Source organism: Euprymna scolopes, chromosome 22, assembly GCF_053919585.1.
Source record: "Euprymna scolopes isolate OS-2025 chromosome 22, ASM5391958v1, whole genome shotgun sequence".
NCBI classification, from domain to species: Eukaryota; Metazoa; Mollusca; class Cephalopoda; order Sepiida; family Sepiolidae; genus Euprymna; species Euprymna scolopes.
In genome coordinates this window covers 72,634,585-72,651,445 of record NC_136503.1, presented here as the reverse complement: position 1 = coordinate 72,651,445, position 16,861 = coordinate 72,634,585, and positions in this window count along the sequence as shown.

The following is a 16,861-nucleotide window of genomic DNA, read 5'->3' as shown; positions in this document are numbered from 1 at the left end:
TACGACCATAACGTCAAATGTTGTCGTCGTACGTTTGGTAAAAGCGTTTGCAACTTGCTTTTTTCCTTCTTTTCCTTTTTCTCGTTAACGTTTCGAGCTTGTCTACGCGGTTAAGATATTTTATTGCGGTTGCACGAGCGCTCGCTGCTATTTTTATCGAAACAAAGTTGTTTTGATATCATTTATTTTGTTGCGGGGGGGGGGTCCAGCGTATGAGCAAGAAAACGTGCTCAATAGATGGAGAATTGCTGCTTCGCTTTGTATCCCTTCTGCCGAAATATCTGGATGGGAAGGTATCACCTATATCTTCTTTTTGGGGCTATTACACTTATATTTTTTATCCGTTATTTTATTTTTGAAATTGTTGTGAGGGCAACGATGTAAGTGATCAATATCCTTAGTATAGCAGGTGTCTTCCAAACAGAACTTCATGTCGACCCGGGCAACGAAGGGTACGTATAGTAGTAAAGAATAAAATAAAGAAAAGAATTAACAACGTGAAAAATGCATTAATTCCATAAAAGAAAAAATGAAAAATCAATAAGGTAAATGATGTGTAATATGAGGGGAAAATAAGAAAGCGAAAAAGTCGATTTTATGAAATTAATAGAAAAGGGGCCTGTATTTTTGAGTGATAGGGAACAGCAGCTTATTCATCGCCATTTGTATTTCCTCTCATTAATCTCCAGCAATAACAATTTAATAATTTCAGAAACAAAATAATGCATAAATAAAAAACAATTAAAGCGACCAAATTAAAATTTAATCAATAATTTAATAATTAAGTAAAAGGATTCATTAAAGAAATAACTGATGTTAATTATAAGAAGCAAAAACAGTTTATAAATAATCACTTAATCAAGTCAAGTAATCACATGTTCAAATTTTGTCAAATTATCTGAATCTTGTAACCAAATAATCGATGCACTGTTAATAAATGAAGTAAAAATATCTTGCATTTAACAGTTATCACATTATATATATATATATATATATATATATATATATATATATATATATATATATACAGGGTGTCCGTAAAGTTACTATACAGTCTTACAAGTTAACTTACAGACACCCTGTAATATATCAGCAGTACAGTATGATATCGTATTAAAATATTTATTTGTAACAAAAGAAATAAAAAGAAATAGCACCTTTATGTTTATACAAATCTCAGAAAATACACGTGTTACATCCGAAAAGACTGTAACAATCAAGGCAAACAATTTCTATGACAAATATTCAAATTCGAGGCCTTCAGCTCCAATATATTCTCGACAACGTGACACCACACTCTGACAAACTTTGGTGCACAAGTCACGATCAATAACAAATTGTCGAAGATCTTCAACACTTCTTGGTTTTCTCGAATACACAGAATCTTTGATGACTCCCCAGACAAAGAAGTCCATTGGCGTTATGTCTGGAGATCGTGGAGGAAATTCAATGGGCCCTCGCCTACCAATCCATTTATCAGGAAATGTCTCACCCAGTAAATTTCGGACAGCTGTAGCATAATGGGGTGGGGCTCCATCCTGTTGGAAGTACAAGTTATTGAAATCTGGTCGTTGGCTCAATGCCGGTACGATGAAATTTCTCAGTTTGTCCAGGTACCTTTCTCCTGTAACAGTCCCGTCGAAGAACTGTGGACCCACAATTCCATCAGACGGTATTCCTGCCCAGACAGTTATTCCAGCTGGTTCAATTGGGACGTGATCGTAAAATGAGGAGTTTTGTCACTCGAATAAACACAGTTGTGACGATTTACGTGTCCCGAAAGTTTGAATGTGGCTTGAAATGTGGAAAGAAAGTGAGATTATCCTCACACATTCTGAGGATCTGTTCGCAAAACTGAGACCTGCGATCAGGATCATCCTAAAGAAGTCCGTGAATTAGGCGCGGAATGTATGGTATAATATGGAGTTTCGTGAGTATTTTATGTAGAGAGGTTCGTTTGATACCAATTTCTGCACTAGCACGGCGAAGTGATTTCTTTGGGCTTCAGCCATATGCCTCAGCAACTGTAGCCAAATTTTGTTCAGTGCGCACACTTGGCCGATCAGAACGCGGAGCATCGGCAACCGAGCCAGTATCATCAAATTTGTCTCGAAGTTAATAAATAGCCAAACGTGTTGGAGGATCTGTATTAAAAAAAATGATTCCAATCACGAATTACATCCTGTGCGTTTTCTGTTTTCCAATATCGCTTCAAAATAAATTTGCGCTCTTTCAAAGTTAGCTTGCGTGGCATGCTTGATTAAATAAACCTGTAAAAAAATATTAACTACTAATACAAATATAATACAATAAAACAATAAGACTGTATAGTAACTTTACGGACACCCTGTATATATATATATATATATATATATATATATATATATATATATATATATATATATATATTACCCGAATACGATGCTCAGCATGTTAAATATATACCTTTTATTGTAAAAATCTAATGGAAAAACATCGGAAAAAGTTGGTGGGGACAGGATAATTTTATGGACACATAAATCGTAAAATTGCCTTCCCACTAATGAAACAGCTGTAATGGAAAATATCCAGGAAATAAACGAAGGTTATGAAAAAAGAAAACGTGAGTCTTTAGCTTCCCAACAAAATTTATATATATATATATATATATATATATATATATATATATGTGCATATATATATATATATATGTATATATATATATATATATATATATATATATATAGGACGAAAGTCTATATTCTAAATTTCAAGATGTTGACCATCTTAAAATTGATTTTTTTAATTAAGATGCCAGCTTCAATTCTTGAGAGCAATTGTTTCGTAGCGCAAAATCCAACATTTGATTTCTATCTCAATCAATGAATCGATTCCGCCCTTTTCTTCTCAATTTAGCAAAATAAAAAGAAATGCATATGGACATAATAACCAAGCTCGAGAATTGGGAGTGAAGTTGCAATCACCTGATATTTTCTCCTTTTCATACGCCATGTTTGAATTTACAAGTAAAGTCAATAAACTTTAAATTTCAGTATTAATAAATTAGTCATATGTTTGTTATATGTTTTACAATTACATATGTATATATATATATATATATATATATATATATATATATATATATATATATATATATGTATTTAAACTAGTAGTGTGATCTGAACTTAGCCAAGATTGAATGATGATCAACGTATATGTAATATACTGGTTGATATCTTTTTTGTATTAATAGTAGAAATATAAATTACTAGCAATTCCCCTACCCCGACATAGCCCGGTGGTAAAATACGCTTAAATATGATATTTTGATAATACTGTATTTATTATTATATCATATTTGGGCCAATGTATAGTAATGATTTTAAAAGCTCAAAAACAAAACAAATGTCTCGTGCGTCACCACCGAAAATCGAAACCAAAACATTAAGCTTACGATTTACTTTTTGAGGTTAATGCCTGAGCAATAGTCATGTTTACTGCAAGGTTGAAAATGATAACGTGAACCAATATCTATTACGTTACGCATGCATATTCGTAACGCCTTCGTTCGACCTTCATCTGGCAAATACCATTTTTTCACACTTTTGCAACGATTATCTCCAGTTAAGCCCAAATATGAGGTTTCGCATTCATTCTAATACCCTATATATTAAGTCTCATATCTAAAGACCAAAAAACAGACAGTAAATTATGTTGAATATCTTCATGGATAAAATTACATGTAATAGTAAACTAAATATGATCACCCAAGAAAAAATAACGAAAAAAAAAAAAACTAATAGAGTTGAAGGAAAAATTCACAAAATATGCAAATTAGCTCGATCTTTTTCAGATAAATGCAATTTAAAGACCCATATGCAAAATTTTGTATTTTATATTTAAATAAATAGAGAAAAAGATTATTTAGCATGAATTTATAAATGCACGCAAAAAAAGTATAAGATTATATATGGATAAAAAAAAATAAACACGTACAAATAAAAAAAAATTAAATGAGATAAAGTGTAGGTTAATAGAGAGATGAGTACAACATTTAAAGGATACAAAGAAATATAAATGAATAAAGCGACACAAAGAAATCGGACAAAAGAACATTAAAACATTAAAAATAGCGGAAATAAATCAAGCGCGGAAAAGTAAAAAAGTGGAACAAACGCAAAGAGAAATGGAGGTGAAAACAAGATACATACACACACACAAACACACACACACACGCACACACGCACACACACACACACACACACACACACATATATATATATATATATATATATATATATATATAAGGGGTCAAAGTTCTCTTTTGCAGTACAGGTTCGAGCTTGCTTTAAGACTAAGACTTTTTTTCTGCTGAACATAAACCTCCAAACACCCGGGCGACGACGGGCTGAAATGCTAGTATATATATATATATATATATATATATATATATATATATATATATATATATATATATATATATATATAAAATTGAACGTGTCTCTGTGTGTTTTTCTGTGTCTGGTTGTCTGTCCGTGTGTCTGTATGTGTGTGTGCATTTCCTTACGCAATAATTATATCAATTTTAAGTCTACAGACTCGAAATTTGATATAGAGGGTACTAAGATTTGGAAAAATCTTTTTGATCGATTTCGGCCAGAAATTTTGATCCACTTACTGGAAAGGTGCCCACAGATCGCGTACCTAAGTTTGAAGAAAAGTCCCGTGCGATGCGCGGGTAGCTTTGCTAGTACACACACACACACACACACACACACACACACACACAAACACACACTAACATATATATATATTTATATAGATATATATACATGTATGTAGTAGTAAGTTACAAAAATATATTTATATTTTATAATTTATAACCAAAGTTCACGCATAAAGCTATACCTTCGTATATTAATTTATGTGATTAAATGAAGTGGGCATGTATATATATATATATATATATATATATATATATATATATATATATATATATATATACATATATATATACTACTTAATCGCAAAATAGATAAATTTTAACTTGGATGTAAGAGAAGCGATTATTTGGGACATAATTCGCAAGGATTCTTTGTAGGGGGTTAAGCAGCAAAATGCGGGTTTGTCTACATTACACTTGAACTTCTGCATCAGTTAAGTAAGAGACGCACTCACCCTGGAAGGAACTGATCTACCATAGACACCTTTGACCTGTCGTGATTCATTGCCAGAAATAATTATCAGAACATGGATTGAGTTAACTTTTAGATGGTTTTACCTGAACCTCCTGAGGTTATAATAGAGACAAAGCTTCATAGTGTAAAACTGTTAATCTATGCATTGCGGCTAATTTTAAACACTCTTACGTGTTAAAAATACATTACTTATCTATTTTTAAAAAGATGTAGTAAATCGCGGTTTACGTTTTATGGTTCACACTTCGGCATTATTAGTTTTAGTTAGTCCATCAATAACGACAAATGGGATAACACTGCTTCCTGTTAGATCACAGAAATTAAGCGATGTTTAACCTGATCAGAACAAACATGTTTGACTTTTTGGTAACACCATGCCTTCTTTGTGTCCTGGCGCCGAGAGAAGAATAGGGCGAAACAAAGATGTCCTTGCCGAAAACACGCTGCATGAAATAAGGAAGCGCGATCACGAGTCCGGAGAGTTAAGGGGCTCATCCACTATCATCCCTGATTAAAAACTTTTATATATTAGTCAAATGGATTTCTTATATTTTAAAGATAGTTTGTACTTAACGTTTATAGATGTCTTACGCCAAAACAGGACTCACCATATTAATCGAACAAAAAAAAAATACCCATCGAATACTATAGAAATGATCTCTTTAGATGAGTTGTGTTTTCAATATCATTTAAGACTGACAAATAACATTTGCCGTAGATATTCTTGGAAAAGCGACCCCAATAATATGTATGATCTTTAGACCTTTAAATAACTCATAGAAATAGTCTCCGAACTTATATAACTGACTTGATGTAATAAACATCCCTATGACACATATTTCGTTTAGCAGAAAATAAACAAGCAAACAGATAAAACATATCAAGGAATTAAAAGAGAACTTGTGGTACCAGGTTCAATTTCTGTCACGTATCTTATTCTATTTTCACTATAACTCCTGTCTAAGGGTATGAATCGTGTTGTAAGTATAAAGGTTTGTATTAGGATAAACAATACGTTTAAGCTAGGGTGTGCAAAAGGTAATGCTCCGTAATAAACCTTCCTTTTTATTTAGGTCATCATAAATCTGTAATATATGTACAGAAAATAAACTCTGCTTGTTATTCTTGCTCAGTGAGAAGAAATCCGTCTCAGTGTATGAAGGAGTTAACTTCCTCATCACAAACAACACATTCTATTTCATTCTATGCATGTGTATAACAAAAGACGTTTTTAAATTGTCTTTCAAATTGAACGTCAGTTATGCCGATTGAGGACATGTGGGCTTAGAGATTGCGCAACGCGTTTTTTTCTATAAAGATCTAGCGCAAACAATTTTTTCTTAGTTCTCTTTTGTGATATTGTGAGACAAACGACGACAGTTAGATGGAGAGTGAGGAAACATCAATAAGAATAGGAGTCAGAAAAGGGTGTCTTTTGTGACCAGATTTATTCAACCTCTATAGCGAAAGCATACCGAGAGAATTGAGGACATCAAAGATATAAGTTTGGGTGGACACAACATTAACTATCTTAGATCTGCAGAGGACACGGTATTAATAGCAGAATCCGAAGAGACATTCCAACACAGGCTGGGTACTGTAGTGGAAGCAGGTAAAAATGACGGACTTGTTTTAAACATCTGAAAAACATTAGCACAACAGTATCTAAGAACACCAAGGTCCAACATACAAGCTACAATGTCGAAATGTACCAGTTAAACAAGTTGATCAATTCCAATATCTGGTATAATGGATCACATCTTATGGAAGGTATACGACTAAAATACAAAGTTGCATAGCCGCAGCCAAAGTCAGCTTCAATAAATTGTTATGAATTATGAACAACAGAAACATTAAAATAGACACCAAATTCAGAAATGGTATAATTCAATAACTTCATTAATCTTGATTTCTCGTGTTATTTAAGGAATAGACGTGCACCCATCTGCAGAAATGGCAACATCACCTTGACTGACAAATGTCTCATCAGTGATAGAAAGTTATAAAAACAGACTTAGTTGGTTAAAAGCAGAACATATTAGAAAAAGAGAAATGAAGGAAAAAAATTTTATGAAAGAGCATCAGACAAAAAAAAAAAATGTTTCGCGAATTTCTGGACATCATGCATCCAGCACCATTATTGTCTGCTTCTTAAAAATACTTGATCAATTCAAGCCTGTCTAATCGCTACACTATCTAGAAAGTTTCGTCCCAGTGGAATTTGTTGTTACATTACTTTAGTCTATCAAATCTGATACTATTTGTCACAGAACGTAGTTGCTGTTTCCTGATAAATGTCGACGGATATTTTTCATCTCCCATCGCAAATAAAACACGTACGACAATACGGAGGGATTTGGACGATGTCAAAATATCGTTAATTCATTAGCCACACAGCATCAGCCGTATAACACAATGGTGAGAAGCCTTGACTGTCATTTGGGCGGTCGGGTTTCGATCCTGGCTTGAGGCAGTTGCCTTTCTAGCCGCATTGAGCTGTTAAACAGCGAAACAGTACTGTATGTGGATGACTATATATATATATATATATATGTGTGTGTGTGTGTGTGTGTGTGTCTATATATATAATGCACACACACACACACACACACACATATATATATATATATATATATATATATATATATACTAGACCACCCGTGACCCGTTGGGTCAGTACGTTATATTAGCTATGGAATTCATGTATGAGCGTGACACTTGTGGCATAAAGAAAATAGTTTTTTTTTTACATAACAGAAGCATGTCTATGAAAGTATATTAAAATGAAAAAAGAATATAGATAGATTTCTATGAGTCGTTCTGTTTATTATAATTGTTATTTTTTTTTTAAATTACAGTTACTGAATTATAAGTGGTTGGTCATACTTATAGGTAAATATGCACTGAACAGGTATCATAATCCTTATTATAGTTAAATTCAAATTTTGATATATCATCTTTTAAATGAAATTGTTAGTTGAAAGTACAGAATAATAAAAAAAACACTCTCCACATGTTAATAATGGCTTTTTAAATAGAAAATGAAAATGTAACTTTTTTCATTTAATTTAAGCAAACATTCAGTACCCATTGTGTAAAATATTTAATTTGTATGTTAATAATAAGGTCAATAAAATTAAGACAATTCTTTTCTATTTACATTTTTTGTACAATTAATTTTTTTTAAAGAAAACTTTTGTTATCCTTTTGCTTAATTGAGACTTCTTATCAGGTTCTAACTCTCTTATATCCAGATTAATTATATTAATCAATTTATTTTATTGAATATGTATCGCTGAAAAGCACGGGTGCTTAAGCACTTATTGTACAGAAAATAAATATTGTATTCATATGCTAATAATAAGGTCACTAAAACTAAGACAATACTTTTCTATTTACAACATTTTTTGTACAATTTGAGTGTTTTAAAAAAACTTTTAAGTTTTCCTTTCGCTTAACTATCCAGTTTTACATCGCTCCCCTTTTCTCTCTCTCACACATACACGTAACTATTTCTCGCGTACATAACGAAAACAGAGGGAGTAGGAGTGTTGAAATCTATGAGAGTGAAAGTGAGAGGTGTTTTCTTTCACCGCCGCTGCTTCTATTAATAATGAGTGTTGTTTTTTAAAAGGGAGAAGTTTTTTTGAAACTGCGACAGACTTTACGAAGTTGAATGTTTTTAGCCGTTAAAAAAAACAAAAAACTACGGTTGATTTTATAAAATTATTTATTTATAATGACATGAATTAAAGATTTCTCGCGTACGTAACAAAAACAGAGGGAGTAGGAGTGTTGAAATCTATTAGAGGGAAAGTGAGAGGGGTTTTCTTTCACCGCCGCTGCTTCTATTAATAATGAGTGTTGTTTTCTTGTTTGTTTACTTTTGTTTTTTTAAAAGGGAGAAGTTTTTTGAAACTGCGACAGACTTTACGAACTTGAATGTTTTTAGCCGCTAAAAAAAAACAAAAAACTATTTGATCAAATTAAATGAAATTGTTTGTATTAAAAGCGATATAAAAATTCCGGAATTGGAATAACGGATTGAAGACGTTGCTATTTACGCATGCGCAACCGGATGTTGAAAACCGGAAATCTGATTGCAAACATACAAGATCCATAGACTTTTAGTATTATATATATATATATATATATATATATATATATATATATATATATATATATATTAGTCTTCGGAATATATATAAAAATACATAGCAAGGAAAAGGAAAACATTGACATTGTCAGAATCTATACAAGTGATATAAATTGAATAAATTATTCAATTAGGAGATTACATGAATTACATGATATTTATACTATATATATATATATATATATATAGAGAGAGAGAGAGAAAGAGAGAGGGAGGGGAGAGAGATGGTATTATGGGGTTCCTATAAACACTTAGATAATAGTTTAAACTTACGCATTTAAAGGTTAAGAATTGTACAGTGAACAATTTAGCGCAAGTTTAAAATATTTAACAGTGGATTGTAGTATTGATTTGTTTTAAAGCCGCTTTCAAGATTTGTTGCTGTCTTTCATATAAATTCATTCCAATATTAATTTGCTTTGAAATATTTATGCATATAGGTGCATAAAGTAAAGTATACATATATGTTACCTTACAGAAAGGATGCCTGAACTTCTCTGTCAAAACATATATTTTAACTCATGTAGATTTCGTATTTATAATTACAGAGCTATTTTTCTTATATATATATATATATATATATATATATATATATATATATATATATATATATACATATATTTCTTCATACCTGCTTCTTCTCTTGTCCATTGATCGATTTCTTAATTTCCAAGCGATCCATAAATTGCACGCTCATTTTGTAGTGGACGGGAGAATGCGTGTAGAAAAACAAAAACAAAAACTTACACAGGGTACCATCGATGTCGAAGATTGCAATCCGAAATTTGAATGTTTTCATTTTTTTTTATAATCTGCGTTTATTAGCTTGAGATCCATTGAATATGTTACTAATAATTATCTTTCAGATGAGAATGAACAAATATTTTTTACGAAAACGCTAAAATATGCACACTTTTAAATCTTTAAAAATAAATTAAAAATTGAATTTTAGAATGTGTAAACTTTTGATGTACCAGTTCATACAGAATACTTTGAATAATCGATACTAATTTTTTATTAAAAAAATACAGTGTGTGAAAATTGTTAGTATTAATTATATCTGTAAGTATTGTTTTACGTGTGATTTTGTTTCAAGATAGGTAGCACGTTACGGTTTACAAAAACTTATTAATTTTTTTGAAAATTTACTATAACTATGAAGACATGGATTTCCGTAGATGATTGCTGCGACATCCCAACAAGTTTCATCTCCCTAGAAGGTTATCAAAAACGTCCCTTGTAAGTGCCACTAAGTTCTAATAAAAACTCATTGTCAACTTGATGGATGCAATCAAGAATTTGGGAAAATACAGTATGATCTAGTTCATGAAAAAAGAGTGTGGCTTATTGGTTATTGTTAATTAGAGAATAAGAAAGTAAAAATAGTTGTAATCATAAATAAAAAAAACTGACTAAAGGTGGTTTTATAACTTAAAATTAAAAATCCAATAATTTATGGTTGATGTAAAAACAAAAAATGCGTGCTTTCTTTACTTTTAACAAGCATTAGGAAAATGTTTAAGCTTGATTGATCAATTATTATGAAAAAAAAATATAAAACTAAAAATAACATACTTACCATGAATGACGTTTTTAATTATACTTTAATTCAATCGTTTTAAACATGTATGTGCCAGTCTAGTAACAATAAACGGCATTAAAATGCTTAAACAAATATTTAGATGCGACTGGGTTCACATTTCTAAAATCAAATATGGTGGCGGTAGATAATAAATACGAATTAATGATAAAAAGTACAATTATTTGAATTTAATATATTATGAGATAATTTATATTCTAATATTTTTGCATATTCTTGTATCCAATTAGAGTAAATGTTATTCAAACATAAAAAATTAGTTTAATTGATTCGAAAACCTTTAAACATATTCATATTTTATCTACATTCTGCGATAACTGGTTTAAACGCTTTATTTTCTAGAAAAAGATTTTCAGTTAAAAAAAAAAATTATTTAAAATAATAGTAGAAAAGTATTATATTCTTCTGATTTTAACATAATAATTTTCCGGGATGTATCTGTCTGGGAAATCGTGTAGTCGTTTAGACATAACGGATTTTCATAGATTTTAATAAGCTTTAGAAAAATCAGTTTTCGATCGATTAGCAATCACTATATATATATATATAAATATATATATATATATATATATATATATATATATAATTTAGAACATAGCTCTTGGACATGATGAGTAAAAAGATATGATATAATGAATTTTATTTACTTTTATGCAAATTATGTAAAAAGGAATATAAAGTTTAATAGCTCAGATTTTGTATAATTTTTACGGGAAATATTACAAATTAGAATTTATTAAATAAAAGTCGAACCTTATATTTGAAAAATAACACTATTTAAGTTTGCAAATACATTTGATCCATTGTAATTGTATACCCCATAAATATGAACAGAATTTCCATCTTTTCTTTAATTTCCACATTTTTTTAAAATTCATATACTCTAAGGAAAGAACTTGAAAGCCTACTAGACACTCTCCTCAGTTGCACGTGAACCGTAATGTAAGTCCTAATTGACTAGCCACATGAAATAGATAATTTTTAGGCAATGAATGCTATGTAATTTTGTAAAATTTTATCAGGCTTTCCTTGTAGGGCAACGTATCCTCATGAATGGTTGTCTTTACAAAATCCTTTACACAAAAAAAAACTTACACAGTCGAGGACGGTTGATATATCACTCATAAGGGTGATGGGAGTAAACATTTAACTGGGCTGACGTTACTCACCCTTTTTTAGTGACATATCATAGGGGTAAGAGTAAAGATCGGAAAAAGAATATCTCAGCCAAGTGTAAGTTGTTTTGAATCGATCGACCCTTCACAGCATAATTCTGCTCCGACTCAACCAAGTCACCGATTACAACCTGCAGTCGATTTGCAAGAAGGCGGAACAAAATCTTTAACGCTGTGTTTAGCAGAGTGATGGACCTATAGTCATCTAGATTCCCCCCACACTGCCGTTCTCCCTTCTTCAGAAGCGTGACCACTCTTTTGATAACCTGGCCAGTGGTTAAACACGGCCTTCAGAAGGGGCACAAACATTGGCGACAACCTCAAGAACAGTTCGTAGGGCAGACCATCGAGTCCTGGAGATTTGTTATAGCCAACCTGCTTCAACGCAGTAATTATCTCACGCTCCGTAACCGTCCCCTCGCAGCTAGACGCTCGGGCCGCAGTAAGGCGGAGTGCGCCAGCTAAATAGCTACCAAACTCCTGGCCGTGGAGTCTGGGGTGTTGGGTGCAGCGCTCCTCCAAATCTTAGGGCGACCCCACGTTCAACAGCATCTATGTTTACGGCTTCGTTGGTAACACTTTTTAACCTAGATCTAACAACTTGACCCGCATATCGCTTGCTAGCCAAGCGATTTAGGTCCCCCTTAACTAGCGCTAGCTCTAGGGGATCCCCCCTGCCACCACCCGAGTCAGCCTATCCTCTAGGTGCCTTTTGGTCCGAGCCCTAGTTAACGCGAAGCGTTGGCTATATTGGACGCTAAAGAGCCTAATGGTAGCCTTAAGTCTAACCCACCAGCTACTCCCGGTAACCGCCCCCACTAACTTCCGCTGAATTAGTGTTGTCAACTGCTGCCAGAAGTCTTACAACTCCAACAAGGAGTTCAACTTCCAGTAGCCAGCAAATCTAGGCCTATTACCTAACTTCAAACGAGTCATAACTAGTTTGTGATCCAAATGACCTAGCCAGTGGAACGTGGGACAAGATAAGAAATCTATGTCGCCTCTTCTAACTAACATCCTATCCAAGTAGGTACTTGGACTGGAGGCCATATGATTTTATCACGTCCACATCTCCCTCCCCGGGTGATCCAGACGGAATCTGTCGAGACTTCCTGTGAGCAGGTCGGACGTAAGCCATCCGTCTCGTGCTAGTCCCCCGACGTCCAGTATTCAGATTTTTATCTTTTTGTCAACTGATTAACGTATACACATACGTGAATTGTTAACATAACATTTTAATTATGTTAAGAATAAATAAGTTTGAAAACATGTTTTTTTTAAATATCGTATCAAGCTGGTCCAATGATTATCGTACTTGTTCACTGTCTGTAGGTTTAGGTTTCGAGAAGCTTGAGAATTTATTTTACTTCAAGAAGTAAACTGTTTAGAAAAATAATACTCGCATGCACATGTCTCAGTTTCTCTAGAAATTGCGTATGTTACAACTGTTTAACGCCGGGCGGCATGCTATTTGAATAATTAAGGTTGCGTTAAAATAAATATCGGAACATGGCGTTAACAGGGTAATGATTGGACTTAATGAATAAGTAGTGAACGTTTTTGCTTCCGTAATTGTTACATTAAATATTTTCGGAATGATTATAATAATTGAAAACAAGGTTGAAATGTATGTATAGTATAGTAAAAGTCGACTTATAAGGATCTTTAAGATTTAACTGTTCGGATCTTTTCCTGTACAAAATATAATGGAAAATCGATATCATTTTATCACACACACACACACACACACACATGTATATATATATATATAGTCACCCTGTCTATATATATATATATATATATATATATATATGTATATATCAATAATAGATGTATACAGAGAGTGTGAGAAAGAGAGAGAGAGAGAGAGGAAGAGAGAGAGAGAAAAAATCCTATTCTGTGTTCATAAACGTTTCGTGTTTATTGTAAGAATTCTTCTGGATACTTGAAATTAAGAAAAGAAAATATCAGTATAATATTTAAATACATATACATTTTTAAAAAAATGTTGTACTGATATTTTCTTTTCTTATCTTCATTAACCCAGAGAAAGTTATACAATAAAGACGAAATGTTGATGAATACATAAGTTGGTTTGTTTCTTTTTTATTCCTCTACTTTGTTGGAATACTATTTCCATTACCCTCATCATATATATATATATATATATATATATATATATATATATATATACATACAGGCTGCCCCATACCCCAAAAAAACAAAAGCTAAATGGAGGCGATCTAGAACGTATGCTGTAGAACGGAGAAAAAAAGGCCAAAGATCCTAGTGTTTTGATGTGATGTTTTGTATATAATAAATTAGTCATGACCTAAGTTTCATTTTATTCAGACGAAACACTAAGAAATGGGGCCCGTTTTTTTTTGGGGGGGTCACCTTGTATATATATATATATATATTAAATTTATTTATACAAACATTAATGGCTACATATGTGCGTACATGTTTCTGTAATCACCCGCGTTGGGGCATTACGTCTTCAGGCCAAGAATTGCCGTCGAAAACTGATATTTCAATCAAAAACATTTTTCTATTTCGTTTGTAAAGTTAGAATGTAACCTGGGTGGGAGTCATAACTCGGTGAGAGGACCAGTGAGGTCTTTGAAGATAATAAACATCTTCTATTTCATTTCCCTTTCTTTCTATCCATCCCATCTTTTGGTTTTTATGGCATAAGGTACTTGATAATTTAGTATTTTTGTCTTACAGTCTGTAAATTAAAAACATTTGCTATGGTCACTGAGTACTGGCCGGTGTTTTTCAATCAACACCCATCCACACACATACAAGCACACATACAGAACACACACACACACACACACACACACACAGAGAAACACACCCACACCCACACACACACACAGACACATTAATACAGAAATTCAGAAGCGAATATATGCTGTTCGGTTTATTTTACTCACTAACGTGCACTGAAACTAGGCAATACCTATAACTACGCAAGAATAAAATAAAAATAAGGTGAAAAAACAAATAAATAAAAAATACAAATAAAAGATAAAAAATAAACACAAATAAACAGAATAAGAATAAACACAAAGCCTCGAAAGTTATCTAAACTCCACATGTACATATATATATTAATATACTTATAAACGCCTACACCCTGCTACACCCGCGTATATATACACAAACACACATATAGACATACATAGACATATAATGGTCATATACAGTTATGACAAGTTTACATCCATACCTACATACGTAGTAATATCCATACGTGGAATCTAAAATTCAGACATCCATGTATACACTTGGGTTCCATACATCATGACTGTTATTATATCAAAACTAATATTAATCCCACTAACAATCCTAGTAATTCTTGTAATATTGAAAATACTAATGACACCACCAATATCAATAATAATAATAATAATAATAAGACTGTATAATTGGGAATTCTAAAACCCGTGGACCCCAACTGGATTCACGTCCTCACAAATCAACCTCTAAATATATATATATATATATATATATATATATATATATGTATATATATATATATACATACACATACAGACATATACATAGATATACACATATATATACACATGCACACACTTACATATGCACATATATATATATATATATATATACATGTATACATAGAGACACACGTACACACATTTATATATATAAGTACAAATACATATATACACATATACATATACACGTACATATACACACACGCGCACCAGCATACACACAATGCATACACATTCAGACCATCCGTAGGTGCAGACAACACCCCCCTCTACTCGTTTCTCCACATCTCCACAGACGTATACAAGACAACATAAACATATATATATACCAACACAGACCACCGCATACACCCACATACACACACACGCGCAGGTAAACACAGAAACCCGGTCACTCATAACGCAGGAAAGCACAGCAATACATGCACAAATGCAAAGACTTTTTTCAATAATAATAAGGTGCCTTTTTTAACCTCAGTAGCGTGGTAACCCCTCTATATATGAAATAGCATACCACTACATTCACACGGGTGTATATATACATATATAACATATATACATAAACATTCAGACACCCATACATACTTGTAATATACATTGCTACAACTATCATATACGAGACAGCCTCTTATAATAGTACAGAAATATATATGCATATATATACATATATACATACATACACATATACAAATACATCGATATATATATACATATACATACACACACATATATACATACACACATATACATACAAACATAGATGCATACATAAATACACTTATACATACTTACACAAAATACAGACATATATATATATGTGTGTTCCCTGCGACCAAATAATACATCTAAAGTAGAAATAGACATGAATTTATTTACTACATAATTATCCTTTTCTATCAAACTCCACACGCATAGTTCTATTACACGGCCCCACCCGCTTGTTACCTTTTCCAACGTTGTATCTTTTTTTACTACGTAAAAATTTATACTACGTAAAAATTTATAGTGAACTCTGCTTGAAGGTCATAGGCCTATCTTCATATTAAGCAAGCACTCTTTCGATTGTTAGGCAGATATACATAAGATGTATAACGATACAAAAACAATATATAACAGATGACAGAAATCACAGTATTTAGGTTATACAAACTGAGTATAGAAGCTTATATATTGTAGTACCTACCTTCATCTTTATTCACTCACCCTTATTTCTTTGTTCCCTT